The sequence below is a fragment of the Lissotriton helveticus genome, chromosome 9 (assembly GCF_964261635.1).
Source record: "Lissotriton helveticus chromosome 9, aLisHel1.1, whole genome shotgun sequence".
Classification (NCBI taxonomy): Eukaryota; Metazoa; Chordata; class Amphibia; order Caudata; family Salamandridae; genus Lissotriton; species Lissotriton helveticus.
Window position 1 is genome coordinate 236,737,362 of NC_136070.1, and position 12,929 is coordinate 236,750,290.

General features: G+C 40.5%; 1 pseudogene across 1 annotated transcript in view; it reads left to right on the forward strand.

The window, feature by feature from the left end:
* Positions 1-7,444, forward strand: part of LOC144781131 (uncharacterized) — an 18,508-nt pseudogene extending 11,064 nt beyond the window's left edge. Inside the window, exon 3 of the transcript XR_013600887.1 lies at positions 6,660-7,444. The product of XR_013600887.1 is annotated as an uncharacterized LOC144781131 (transcript). The remainder of the gene's footprint in view (positions 1-6,659) is intronic.
* Positions 7,445-12,929: the final 5,485 nt, after the last annotated feature.

Below are 12,929 nucleotides of genomic sequence, written 5' to 3' on the forward strand. Positions count from 1 at the left end.
AATTGTAATACATCATGTTCTATGTTAGACAGTATATGAGAGGATAAATTTACCACATTCCGCCGATTCATTTTCCTCTTGTTTTTTTCTGACCCCGTGTTTCCACTCCCATTGGGGTTGTTGTGTTTCCACTTGTTCCAGCCGCCCCTCCTGATTGGCTGTTGTTCTTTGGTGTGTTTCCTCCAGTATTTCCTCTTCCTCTGCCTTTTCCTCTGTATCCTCTTCCTTGCCCCCGACCTCTGTCTATTTGCCAGTTCTGTTGTTGAGATGTCTGGTTCATCATCTTGAATTCCTCCCAAAAATGTGAGACCTTGCTTGCACTTTTAGTTACACTTCTAGTTGCCTGTACCTGGCCATCCTCCGATACATCACTTTCTACTACTTCCTCCTCCGATGTTACTGTTGCGGCACTCACTGTATCGATGTTTGCCTGCACACCCTTTCTTTTTATATTATCGTCAATTTTGTCTCTAAGGAATTTTCTTTCTTTTTTAGCCACAATTTCATCCTCATGTTTGGTCATTTTTTTATTGATTTCCTCCATTTTCTTCGTGAAATTCTCAGTTGTATCCTCCTTCATTAGTTCCTCCTTTAAGTCAGAGATTAGTTTTAACAGTGCCATTCTATCTTTCCATGCGTGTTTGATTAGGATAGAAAGCATTCTGTTCGAACAATCCATCAAATTTTCGGCCCATTCTTCTGCCAGCTCTATATCAGGTTCCTCATGTGAAGGGGCAATTAGAATCCTCAATCCTCTTGGGATTCTTTTCTCCTCCTGATATTTTTCGAGGGTAATCGCCTCCCACCACCGCGATATTTCTTTCCGAATTAATTTCTCCAGTTTTTGATATTTGTTCACGGTCACTTTCCCAGATGAAAGTGAATCAGTGATGGCAGAGCCGTTTGTCGTTTGCACAAACATAGATTGCGCCCTTAGTCTCCTGCGTGCTTCTGCCTCATCTTCCATTGTTTATAATCACGTGGGGCTCCCCCCTCCTGCATGCATTGAAATTTTACAATTTCCTGGAAATAACGCAGTTCGTTGGTATAATCAGTGATCTATTTTCGAGGACCCACGCTTCCAGACTCCAGCATGTAGCTCTACTGGAAATCGGGCACGGGAAAGTCGCGTTTAAATTTATTAATGCCAAGTCAGAAAGTTCTAACTAGTACTGAAGAGCGCCGCCGCCTTTGCAGTTGTACTTCTCAGACGGAGTCAATGCTTATCGTTCTTCAACACCCCCGAACATCAGTATCGGAATGTAACTAGAACTCACCATCCACGGAGCACAGAGAAACTTCGGGAGTGCTTGCATCCCCTCGTACTTCGCAAGCTACCAGTGGACAGAGTTGTACTTCCGACACTTGCACGTCGTAGAGTTTCACAAGAAATCTTCAGGCTCATCAGATTGTGGCAAAACCCAACGCGGTCAACCGGCGATATTTGAATATTCAGGCTCACATCCTTCGCAGTGGCGCCGGGACACCAAGACAGCGGTGCAATCCAGGGGCAAAGGTAACCCTGTATACAGATTCTGTTCCACAACGCGTAGCTACCGCTACGCGAATGCACTCTCCTCGAACACCAATGATCACATCCAATCCATTATCCGCTTTCCAGATAAGTTTATTTTCTTAAATGCAGCATCGTGATGACAAACACGGAATAAACCCAACGCGTTTCGGCGAAAACACACGCCTTGGTCATGGGTGATTCCATTACCAGTGTGCAAACAATAAATAAAGTTCCACGTCATAAGTGATAAAAATAAACAACGGACTCATGTATTCATGGGAGTACACTCCACTCCAAGATGGCCACGATAATAGGGCCTTGAATCCGTTGTTTATTTTTATCACTTATCACGTGGAACTTTATTTATTGTTTGGTAATGGAATCACCCGTGACCAAGGCGTGTGTTTTCGCCGAAACGCGTTGGGTTTATTCCGTGTTTGTCATCACGATGCTGCATTTAAGAAAATAAACTTATCTGGAAAGCGGATAATGGATTGGATGTGATCATTGGTGTTCGAGGAGAGTGCATTGTGGAACAGAATATATATATATATATATATATATATATATATATATATATATATATATATATATATATATATATATATATATGTATATATATGTGTGATCAAGCCTCGGCTGAGGCGAAACGCGTCATGGCGACTGGTGGGCGTTTGAATGCACAATAAAACTCACTGGAACGAGAATCACCGAGTTTGTGGCTTTTTTCGAATTCTCGTCAATCAGCAGAAGCGGATGCTAAGCTGGGTTTCGAGACTTGTGGAAATATATATATATATATATATATATATCAAACAGAGTAACAGTAGCCACTCTGTCGTTATGGTTAAGGTTACCAGAAATGGTATTTCCTCAGAATTTTCACTATTAATAAATAGGTGCCCAATTGACTAATCTCCACAAAAATATTGCGTTTTCTACATTGGAGGAGGATGGAAGGTTTTACGGTGACTGGTCATGGAAAAGCAAAGATAAAAGGTGGTCCCAAAAAAAGTTTGGACATCAATGCATTTTTCCACAGACGTTGAACTCCTGCACAGCAGCCAAATGTCCAGTCACATTTTCCATGAAACATTTGCACATTATGGTGTGCTGGAGGTCCTTGTGGCCTGTGAAGCAAAGTCCTGCTTTGAGGATACATTATGCATCGGCTGGTTCTGAAGGAGCTGCAGGGGATTCCAATGTGGGTCCTGTGTGGTAATCGAGGATGCCGTTGACAAAGAACTTGCAATTTGAAGGACTGTCTTGAAGAAGTGTCATGCAGTGGTGCTTCTGATGAGGCTGTGGGCTGCGATGGAAGCCCCATACCTGGGACAACCAACGCTTTGGTCAGGAGGCCAGCCAACTAGCCCTTGTAGTCAGTCTGGTGGTTCTGGGTTCAAGAGACATGTTCCGTTCTGCCTTCGAGATTTCTTCCACAAGTAAGTGCCAATGCGTCAAGAACTAAACGGGGACTATGTCCCTCCGTTTCAGAATGGGCACTCCGTCCATCCCCTACGGCACACTAACCCTCCCATCTCCACCCGCCGCTTTTTCACAGATCGTGGAAATTACCGACGGCGGGCCCGGGGACGCCCAGGAAGCCCGCAATCCGAGCGCTTCTAGTAAGAGGACTCCCTGGCCTTCCCCCCTTTTTTCAAACTTTCTTGTAATCCTGTTGAGTATCGCACGGTTTCCGAGTGGCTGCATTCGCATGTGTGTTTTGCTATGCTTTTACGTATGTTTTTAATCAATAATCTCCTAATGCAAATGCATGAAGAGAGAGTAATTTCTTTCACGATCCCCTCGACCACGAGGTTTGATACCCATGCGTTGATCTGTATGAGCCAAGCACGTCAACTTATCTGTGGGTATGCAAAAAATAACTACCACAGACTGAGTCTGTTATTTAACAGCACGTTTGTCAGTGAAAGCTATGAGTCATACAAGGAACAGCACGTTTGCCTGTGTTAGCTATGAATCATAGTTATAACTAAGTGAACTTTCCTTGAGGTTTTTCTACGTCATGAGAAAGTTTACCACGAGGTGCACCTGAAGCAAATAAACACGAGTATGTACCAAATGATTGTTTTCCCCAATCCTTTGCTCCTTTTTTCTTCACAGGTTTTTTCCAGGAATCGAGGAGAAAAACACCTTTTACATTAAATCATAATTTTGTGATTTAGACACTTTTGAAGTCGAGGGAAGGGTACACCTTAGAGTGTGTACACCACCCAGACTTCAGCACACTGGTCCTGACGAAAACCTTAAAATTACACATAGGTTGAAACATGTAGACCAACCCCCTTTTTTTAACTCCATAGAACACGACTATACTGACACCACAGCCTACCTAATCAGGCAAGGGTGTCCCACTATATATATTTTAACCGTTGCCCAAGCACTCCGGAATAAGGTCCATGAGTGAGTAGCATTGGACAACTTTTAATACACGTATTTTAAGTTTATTTGCACATATAAAAAATCAAGAAACCAGCTCCACTGTAGTCAGGTGTCGCAGCACACCCAGATGACACTCGGCTGTCTGAGTGGGACCCCGATGATGAAGCATGTCATCAACTAGGTTGGTGAGTGAGGGGTCTTCTAAGGACAAAGGTTGTCCCAAGTTGGGTCACAAGCCATGCACCTAGTTAACTTATACAATAGAGGTTGTAACCAACCTCAAGGGGGCACTCCTCCATTTGTTGTGACATATTAATTTAAGGGGACCAGGAGTTCCCTCCCTACCTTTATGGTTAAATACCCTTTCTCTCCCCTTTGTTGATTAAAAGCAATATAAAAATACCATATGCCAGCTACACCCATTCATGTGACCCAGGAACAGGCTGCACGCACCAAATGGTTAGGACAAGAAAACAACAACTTTCTGAAAGTGCCATTTATAGAATTGTTGCTAAAAATCTGACCTTACCATTTTAATTGCAATTATTTAGACACCAACCTCGAACTGTCTGCCTGCTCCAAATTGAATGTTATCACTTATTAAATGTAATAAGGTATCCCAATGTTATCCTATGTGAAAGCTAGACCTTAAATTAGTCTTTATACTTAAGCACTACCTTAGAATTCAGATAACTCGTTCACCTCTGTGCACAGTCTTCTCACCTCAATCTCCACACTACCTTAACTATAACTCGCCCCTTATCCATGCACTACCTATACCTTTATATGCTACAGAAGTTAGAGCATGTGAAATCACTGAATTAATAACAACACTTATGACATTTCAAATTATATGATTTGCCTGAATATTCTGCATGGTACAGTGGTGAGTTAGAGTTAACGTAGTGTGGCGAGTTAGGTGAGAAGACTGTGTACAGAGGTGAACAAGTTATCTGAATGTTAATGTGGTACGTATGGATAAATATGAGTTATATGTATGACATATTACTTTTAAAGTGGTGCTTAGCTGATAAATTAAAGATATAACTATAGTTGTATGATTTCTAAAGTTTGTGTAATTTGAGTTGTTTTTATACAAACATAAAGAAATATTCCCTGACTATAACTGATCTTTAACTGTTGTTTTTTTGCGGCAACCCCGTAATAACGTCCATGGCTATTTGCATATTTTCAGTGCGTATTAAATATGAAAACAGCAATTTTATGTAGAAAGCCATATTTGTGTTACACAAACTGTGGTTTTACAGGCATACACTTTTTTACTTTTCCAAGAAAGTAACTCTTCTACTAAGAATGTGATGTGAGAATTTAGAGTAGGAAAACCCTCAAATAGTGGGTGCATTCCAAAATGTATTTTCTTGTGGCTATTCACCAACATTTCATCAGCCTAGAAAAAGGCCAGAGATTTTAAGAGCTGTAGTAAATACATTCCAGGATTTGAATAGGAACAGAGGAATACTTTTACAAATGGTTGGGGGTGTAGGTGTTTTCCCAATGGGCACAAAAAATTATGAAAGTGCAGATGCTTTCATGTAAGACCTTTGCCTGTGCGCAACTGTATACTATGTATATGTATGGATGCGGAACTACTTTCTCATGTTCGTAACGAGAAATCACAGATATCTTCTACCACTACTTCTGTGAACCTCAGCCTGCCAAGCCTCACATATGTACTCCTGGAAACCTTAGTGAATTACCAAAAATCACATGTTTAATCCAATGTTAACAAGAAGGTCCTCAACAAAGTTTTTAGAGGGGTTTTTAATATCTGTCACACTTTGCACTTTTAGTACTTTTGAATAACATTCATAATAGTCTTCCAATGGAAATACATATACAGGAAACTCTATTATGCTTAGCTTCTAAATAAATTAAAATTATGGAATAACATAAAGTAGATGTAACCATTTACAGTTCATTTAAATTATTTATTGTGTTGTTAGAAGAAATGACAAGATATGGCTTCTCCCTCCTGCACCCTTGTGAGTAAAACAGGAGCAGAGTTGAGGACGCAGCATTCATTGATGATCTGCTGAGATCTTTATTACCATATGTGACTTCTGATCTCATTGACGATGTCATCAATTGCGTAATCAATGGCAAAATGTTTGGTGTTACAAATCTTTGAAAATAGTTGCTGTACTAAAAATGGTCTAAACTGTTCATGATAATACAAAATTTAAAAAAAATTTAAACAAAAATGGAAAACCTTTCATGTTATTTACGTGCTCATACGCTGCGTGTAGTTGTATGAAAATTGTATTCTTTTATATGTTGTTGCCGTTCCCAAATCAAGGGCCAATATTACATAAGATAAATAGGTGTGATTGCATTACTGTGCCATCACAAGATGCCATATGAGGATGCCGGATTATACCAAGAGACTTTACAAATGGCATTTTTGCAACGGGAGACAGAGCCTCAAAGTGGGAAAATATAATTTTCAATAAGGCTCTGAGAATCCTTGCACTGGAACTGCTGAACTATACTGGGGTGGTTCAAATGAGACAAATATGCTTGTTCTTTAAAGGTTTTGTATTATGCATGTTTTTCCTTCACTAATCACCCAATAAACATGATGACTGTGTACATTGTGCATGTGTATTGTGGATGCTTCTATGTGGTAAATGACTGTGCTTTACACTTAACAGATTTTGATTCATTTTAGTTAACCATAAACTGACCATCTCTCATATTATTTTCTATCTCTTTTCACTAGGGAAAAGAAAGTGAAGGAACATGCGGAGTTCAAACAGACCTCTACAGACGAAAGCAAGACCAAGGACAAGACAAAGGACAAGATAAGGGTCATGGCCAACAACAAGGGCAAGGAATCACTCCTGGCAAGAAAAAAAAGATTATGGAGCAGGCCAAGGTCATGGCCAGGAACGTGGGAAACAAGGAGTTGAAGGAACATGTCATGGAGTAGCACAGGGATCCGGTCAGGGAAAAGGTGAAAGATATGACCAGGGAAAAGACCAGGGATATGGTCATGGAGAAGACCAGGGGAAAGATCAGGGACACGGTTGTGGAAAAGACCTGGGAAAAGACCAGGGAAAAGACCAAGGATATGGTCAGGGAAAAGCTGAAGATAAACACCTTGGAGGTGGCCTGGGACAAGACCATTGGCAAGGCTGTGGAGACAAACTAGGAAAGGGCCAAGCAGAGGACAAGGGAAAGGGTCAAGAACATGGAAAAGAAGATAAGAGTCTTGAAGAGGGCCAAGGACAGGGACATGAAGGAAGGTGCCAGGGTAAAGACATGGGACAAAAGCAGGGAAAATAACTCAGGCAGTTTCTAGGAAGAGAACGTGACAAGGAATCCAGAAAATAAAAGCTGCCATCCATTATTGCATGCTGTACCACGTAGGCATTCAACATGCATCTCTTCAATTAAACTGCCCTAAAACTATACAATCAAGTTCCATCTCGATATTAAGATGTGACATTGTTAAAATGGATAGAGTTGCAATGTATACTTTAAAATAAATGCATGACTCAATTATCACCTCTTCAGTGTATTTTTTGCCGAACATACATTTTTATTGCTATTTAAACCCATACTATCTTCAATTATGTAGAACATTAGAGAAAAATATTTGCATTGTCAGCTCCTGGAACATACTGCGTATTTTTTTAATTAGGCTTAACTTCCTTTCAATAGCTCAAGAGCTCAAACTAATCAAAACCACATCTACGTTGTTGATTTCTATCCACACAGTGCTTTGAATTTTTAGAGAAATGTAGTTGTGCAACTTTATCTCTCCCATCACAGGATCTAGGTATTCTTTAAAAACCATAGGTCGTGGTCATGGTATAAGTCCAGCCCATTCAAAATTCTCATGCACACATAAAATGCCCTACACAACACACAACCAGGATACCAGAACAGCCGCTTACACTTTCACCAACCCACCAGACAACCATGCTCTGCCTCACTCTCACTAATCCACGATCCTGCATCTGCAAAAGCAAAACTGGAGGACCCTTATTCTACCACATAGCACCCAAGACAAGGAACGACCTTCCTCAACACATCAGAGCCTCCTTCTGACTTCCTGAATTCCTCAAGATGCTGAAGACCTGGTTCTTCAGATAAACACCTCGAGGACCACAAACCTACCTACTGGCCCAAACGCTTGGATACCCCTTCGGGTGATTAGAGCACTACATAGATCAATATAACATAACGTGGTGAGCTTCTGTGGCCTAAGTGACTCCCTTACATTCTACACTCAGCTCTCCCTTGTGTGAGGCAGTATAGGATGAGATACTAAGAATGTAGCAGTATTCAAATAGAAGATATAAGGAAAGAGATGCAAAAATAAGAAGAAAAGCTCAAAATGGGGGAAAGTTGAACAGACAGAAGAGAAAAAGAGCGAGAGGTGTTAGAAATTGATCTGCTTAGTGTATTTTTCACTATAATTCTGTGTTTCGAACTTCTGGGTACTTGACATCTTGTGTTGAAAGAGACCTGTTGAAACACTCCTAAACACATATTTGGTGGTAAAACTGGACACCTTTTTTTAAATGCAGCCTCTGAAATTTTAACATTGATTTGACTGCTTCTCAGAGCCTCACACTTCCACTGGAGCATAGTAAGATATCAGTACCGTTTTGTAAGGCAACACCACCCTGCCTGTTCCATTTGGGTAAGTTAGAAATTGTAGCGCATTATATTTTTTCCACACTTCATAATATATGTCATGAATCTTAGAGCGATTTCTCGATCCCTAACAGTTGTCCTGCAGTACTCCTGTTTCATAAGGATAAAATACAATAAAATAGAATATCATATTGGCCTGAAAAATAACAAGAGATGAAATAGTTTCTGTAGGTCATTAGTCAACTGTTGTTATAGTAGTGCTTATGAGATATTGAATGTTGTATAACTGGGCCAGTTTAAAATAATATTTAGGCATTCAATCGTTTGACCATATGACTTCCCATCTGTTCAGGCCTCTTAGCAAAACTCCACCTACACTGTTAGAATCCTTGTATTTGATGGGGAACACTCACAATGCCCAGTAAGAAAGGTTGGAGTGAAAATGCTTGCTGTCCTCTAATGTACTAGTGAAAACCTGTGCCATCATTGTTTCAAGAAGGGTTTAATTCCAGACTCAACCTCCTCTACTCTGTGTAGCATCAGGAGGAAGGGCCAGCAGAAGCTTAAATGCCTTTAAAGTAGGCTCAGCTGAACTAGTTTGCGGTAGGTGAAACTGGATAGCAGAAGAGTTTCTCATGAATGCCTCAAGTCATGCAGGACTTTTATTTGAACAAAATTCTCGTATAAGCAAAGTAGCACTGGACATGCTCTTAAAACAGGAACTGCATCAGCCTGTAGAACAAAAGTGGGAATTTAGACCAATGGAACTTTTTATAGATTGTACTTAGATAACCTAACAAATATATAATGCCCTTCTTTTACAAAATCTTGCAAGGAAGGCTAATGGCACTTCAGAACTAGTCAGCAAGAAGCAAGAGGAAGACTTTGACTCCCAATAGCTAGAAGCAACCCTGCTTGTCTGAGAAACACTGGAAGAACTAGTCCTACCTCTTCCTGAATTGCTCTTACCCAGACATGATTTCCAAAATATAGAGAATAGATGTTCTAAGGTCGTGCACAGAGTGATGGGGACCAACCCTGATTAGGGCAGATGCCTCATTGCCAGACATACTTGGCCTTAGAGTGCCCAAAGTCCAGAAAGTCCAATATCAGAAGAGGCGCCTGCCAGTTCAGATAATCACTGTTACCTAGAGTGCACACAGAAAATTGTGCATCAGTTTTGGGGAGCCTCTTTCAACTTATTGAAACAGGATTTGGATCTCCACTGTAATGTAGGTAAGTATTGTAAGACATGTGCTATTGTTACTTAAACTATGTGTTGACTTTTAAATTCACTAGGGTATGCACTGCCATTATAAGGGAAAGGGGTGGACACAAGCTGTGTCACGTTGTGCTACTGCACTGAGCTGGCCAGTCCTTACTCCCTCCCTTTAACACAGTAGTAATTCATGTATTGTACATTACGGGGGACTTCCCATGAGAGACTTAAATAGGTGACGGTAGATTTGGAATTCACCAAAAATACCATGCAGTTATTCACAAAATTAAATCAACTGAAGAGGTCTGTGTTATATATTGAAAAAGTTGACTAAAGAATAAAATGCTCGTTTTGGGGACATTATGGTCCCATATATTATATTAGTGTTTGGAAAAATTATAGTAACAAAAGCCAAAAGTAGACGGAAAACACTATTTGCATTATTTGCACGTAACAGTTCATTTCTTATGTTCTGAAGTAACCCCTGAGAACTACTTTCATGTGTATCAATCACAATCCAGTCATGAACTTCTACAGTTTATCTTCAATGCCAAAATATGTTTATCCTTAACTCAGACCGCTACACAAAAAGTGATACGGGAATCCAAACCACAAAATGAGGCTGCTAACTGTTTGAAAAATTTAATTGAGCAAAGTCACATCACAACTTGTGAACCAAATGCCTGTAATGAAGAGCAAAGCTGATGCAATCAGTACCCTGTCCAGACTATTCCCATGAAGGTTCTGAGTACGAGGAGGCAGTGTGATACCTTATAGCTTGCACCCAATTGGTTTCACCTGTCTTTTGGTAACAGCTGGTTACAACAATGAGTTCACAGTTGAAAGGGAAACCATGGGGCCAGTCAATCCCATTGGGCTCAATGGCAGATGCAGGACAAAGTCATACTCCCATTTTTAGGATTAGGGTTCAAATGGTGATTCCAACAGCAATAGTTAATATATCATAAATCACAGGGCTATGAATCCTATGTTACAGGACTCAACCTGACCAGCCTCATCCAACAACAAACACCCAGGTGTCTAAGGTGAAAGGGGGGAAATCTTGGAGCTCGTTTTGGAAACAGGAATGGTTGATACTGGCTTCTACAAAATCAAGATAGGGTTGATTGATCTTCCTCCAGCTATTCTCCTGTGCATCATTAGGTCAATTGTAGAGGTGCTCACTAATAGCCAGTGGGTCAGGTGTTCAAAGAACAGGTTGAGTTGGATATGTGGGCTCGCTATCAGGTGCAATTGTTCAGTATCTCGGGCACACACTGAATTTTCTCAGGATCTGATGTTTTTGAGATTCGTTAGATTTGGTCATAGTCCCCTGGGCTGCAGGACCCTGTGGATCCTGGACAGCCTTTCACATGGAATTGTCTTCCATTCGGTTCTCAGTCAGCTAGGCCTACGTCTGGTGTGCAAGATCAGTGAATAGTCCTCGGCAATATGGGCCGTACAGCTCATTTTTTCCAAGTAGGACACAACCGAGGATTTAGGCATCTTCCCATCCTTGGGGGAAGAGGAACTTTACATCATGATACAACACCTCTTATCAGTTAGCACTGCAAAGCTTCTTTTGTCATGACAGACAATGTTGATAAAAAAAAAGGGCGGGATTCATATGATGTACATTTATGTAAGATGCTTTTAACTCGATTAGACCAAAGGCTAAGTAAGCAGTGAAGTTTCCTGATATTATTTATAGAATTCAAGAATTAATGTTCACATCTTTTTTTTTTTGGCAAATGGGTATCTAAGATGAACTCCGATTCACCAATGACAGATAAATGGTCAGTGAAGTGCTATACTAGTGGACCTATCAGTTTCCTGTTTCGAAGGAAAGAGAATTTTCTTGTTTAAGAACTATGGGCCACATGCATCAAAGTAGGGAATTGTGAATCCTTAATAGCGTTTATTAAGGAATCGCAATTAGGGCGTCGCCATTACCTATGCATGTAGGTTTTGAAAAAAAAATTATGATTCCTACATATTCCTTAATAGCGAATCTTTAATAGCGAATTGTAAGGGAATGCCTTCCCATTCATTCCTATGGGCCTAAGGGTCCATAGCAATGACTGGGAAGGCATTCACAATTTGCGAGTACAAAATAGGTACTTGCAATTGGGAATGCAATTTCAAGGGTGATGGGGGCCAAAAGGCCACCCTGTTGTACAACCAAAACAGGTAAGTGTGCACATGTGGCGCACACATAAGGGCATGTGTGTGCGCCACGTGGCACTTAGAAGAATGCAAAAAAGTTAATTTTTCTAAGGATTTGCAAGTGACCACCAACTTCAACTTGGTAGAAAATTGTGATTCCTTAATGCAGAGTTGCAATTTCTTCTTGCTTCCTGCATTGCGTCCAGGGAATGGCAATTTGTGATTCCCTAAATGCATTCGCAAAATAGGTCATCGCAAAATTTGGGATTCCCTATTGTGCGATTTGCTTTGGGCCTGATGCCTCCCAAATGGAAAAATACCGGTTGAACCGGTCTATGAATCAGCCCGTTTGTGTCCGGTATTTTGCTTGATGCATGTGGCCCGATAGCCTTTGTGCAAGATATATTTATGCATTTTACACAAACTCTCAGCAGTCAATACTAAGCTTCACCTCAAGATATGACTGGTCTGGTCCCATTTTGTCTCAGATTAAAGACTGCTTTCTGGTGTTCTGTACCTCATGGAGCTTGTAAAGATGATTTCTAACCTTCCCAAAATGTAGGAGTTGCCATATTCACTCTGAAGTTGACCATGACCCCCAACTCAATAACTTGCAGACTAAGTGAATAAAGTGGAGCAGATTAAGTATTATTCTCTTTAATCTGTTACAATCTGTCTCTATAAATAATGTTCCCTCTGTCTTCTGCCATACTGTGGCAGATGTACTATTTCTGCTTTCTGGGCTAAACCTACAAACTCATAATCAACACCATTCTGCATTTATCAATACTGATTCTATGTGAATACATTTATGTAATTCTGAAATTAACTCTGCTCATTGCAAAATAAATGATTCATAACTCTTTAAAAGGAATGCTGCAAAAATAAGCAAAAGACATGAAGCTAAGCCCATCTGTCTCCTATTTAGGAACAAGTGCCCTTGAGAATTGGTTAAGCAAAATGTGATTGTAGCTAAATCTCAGGCTGAATATGGTAAAG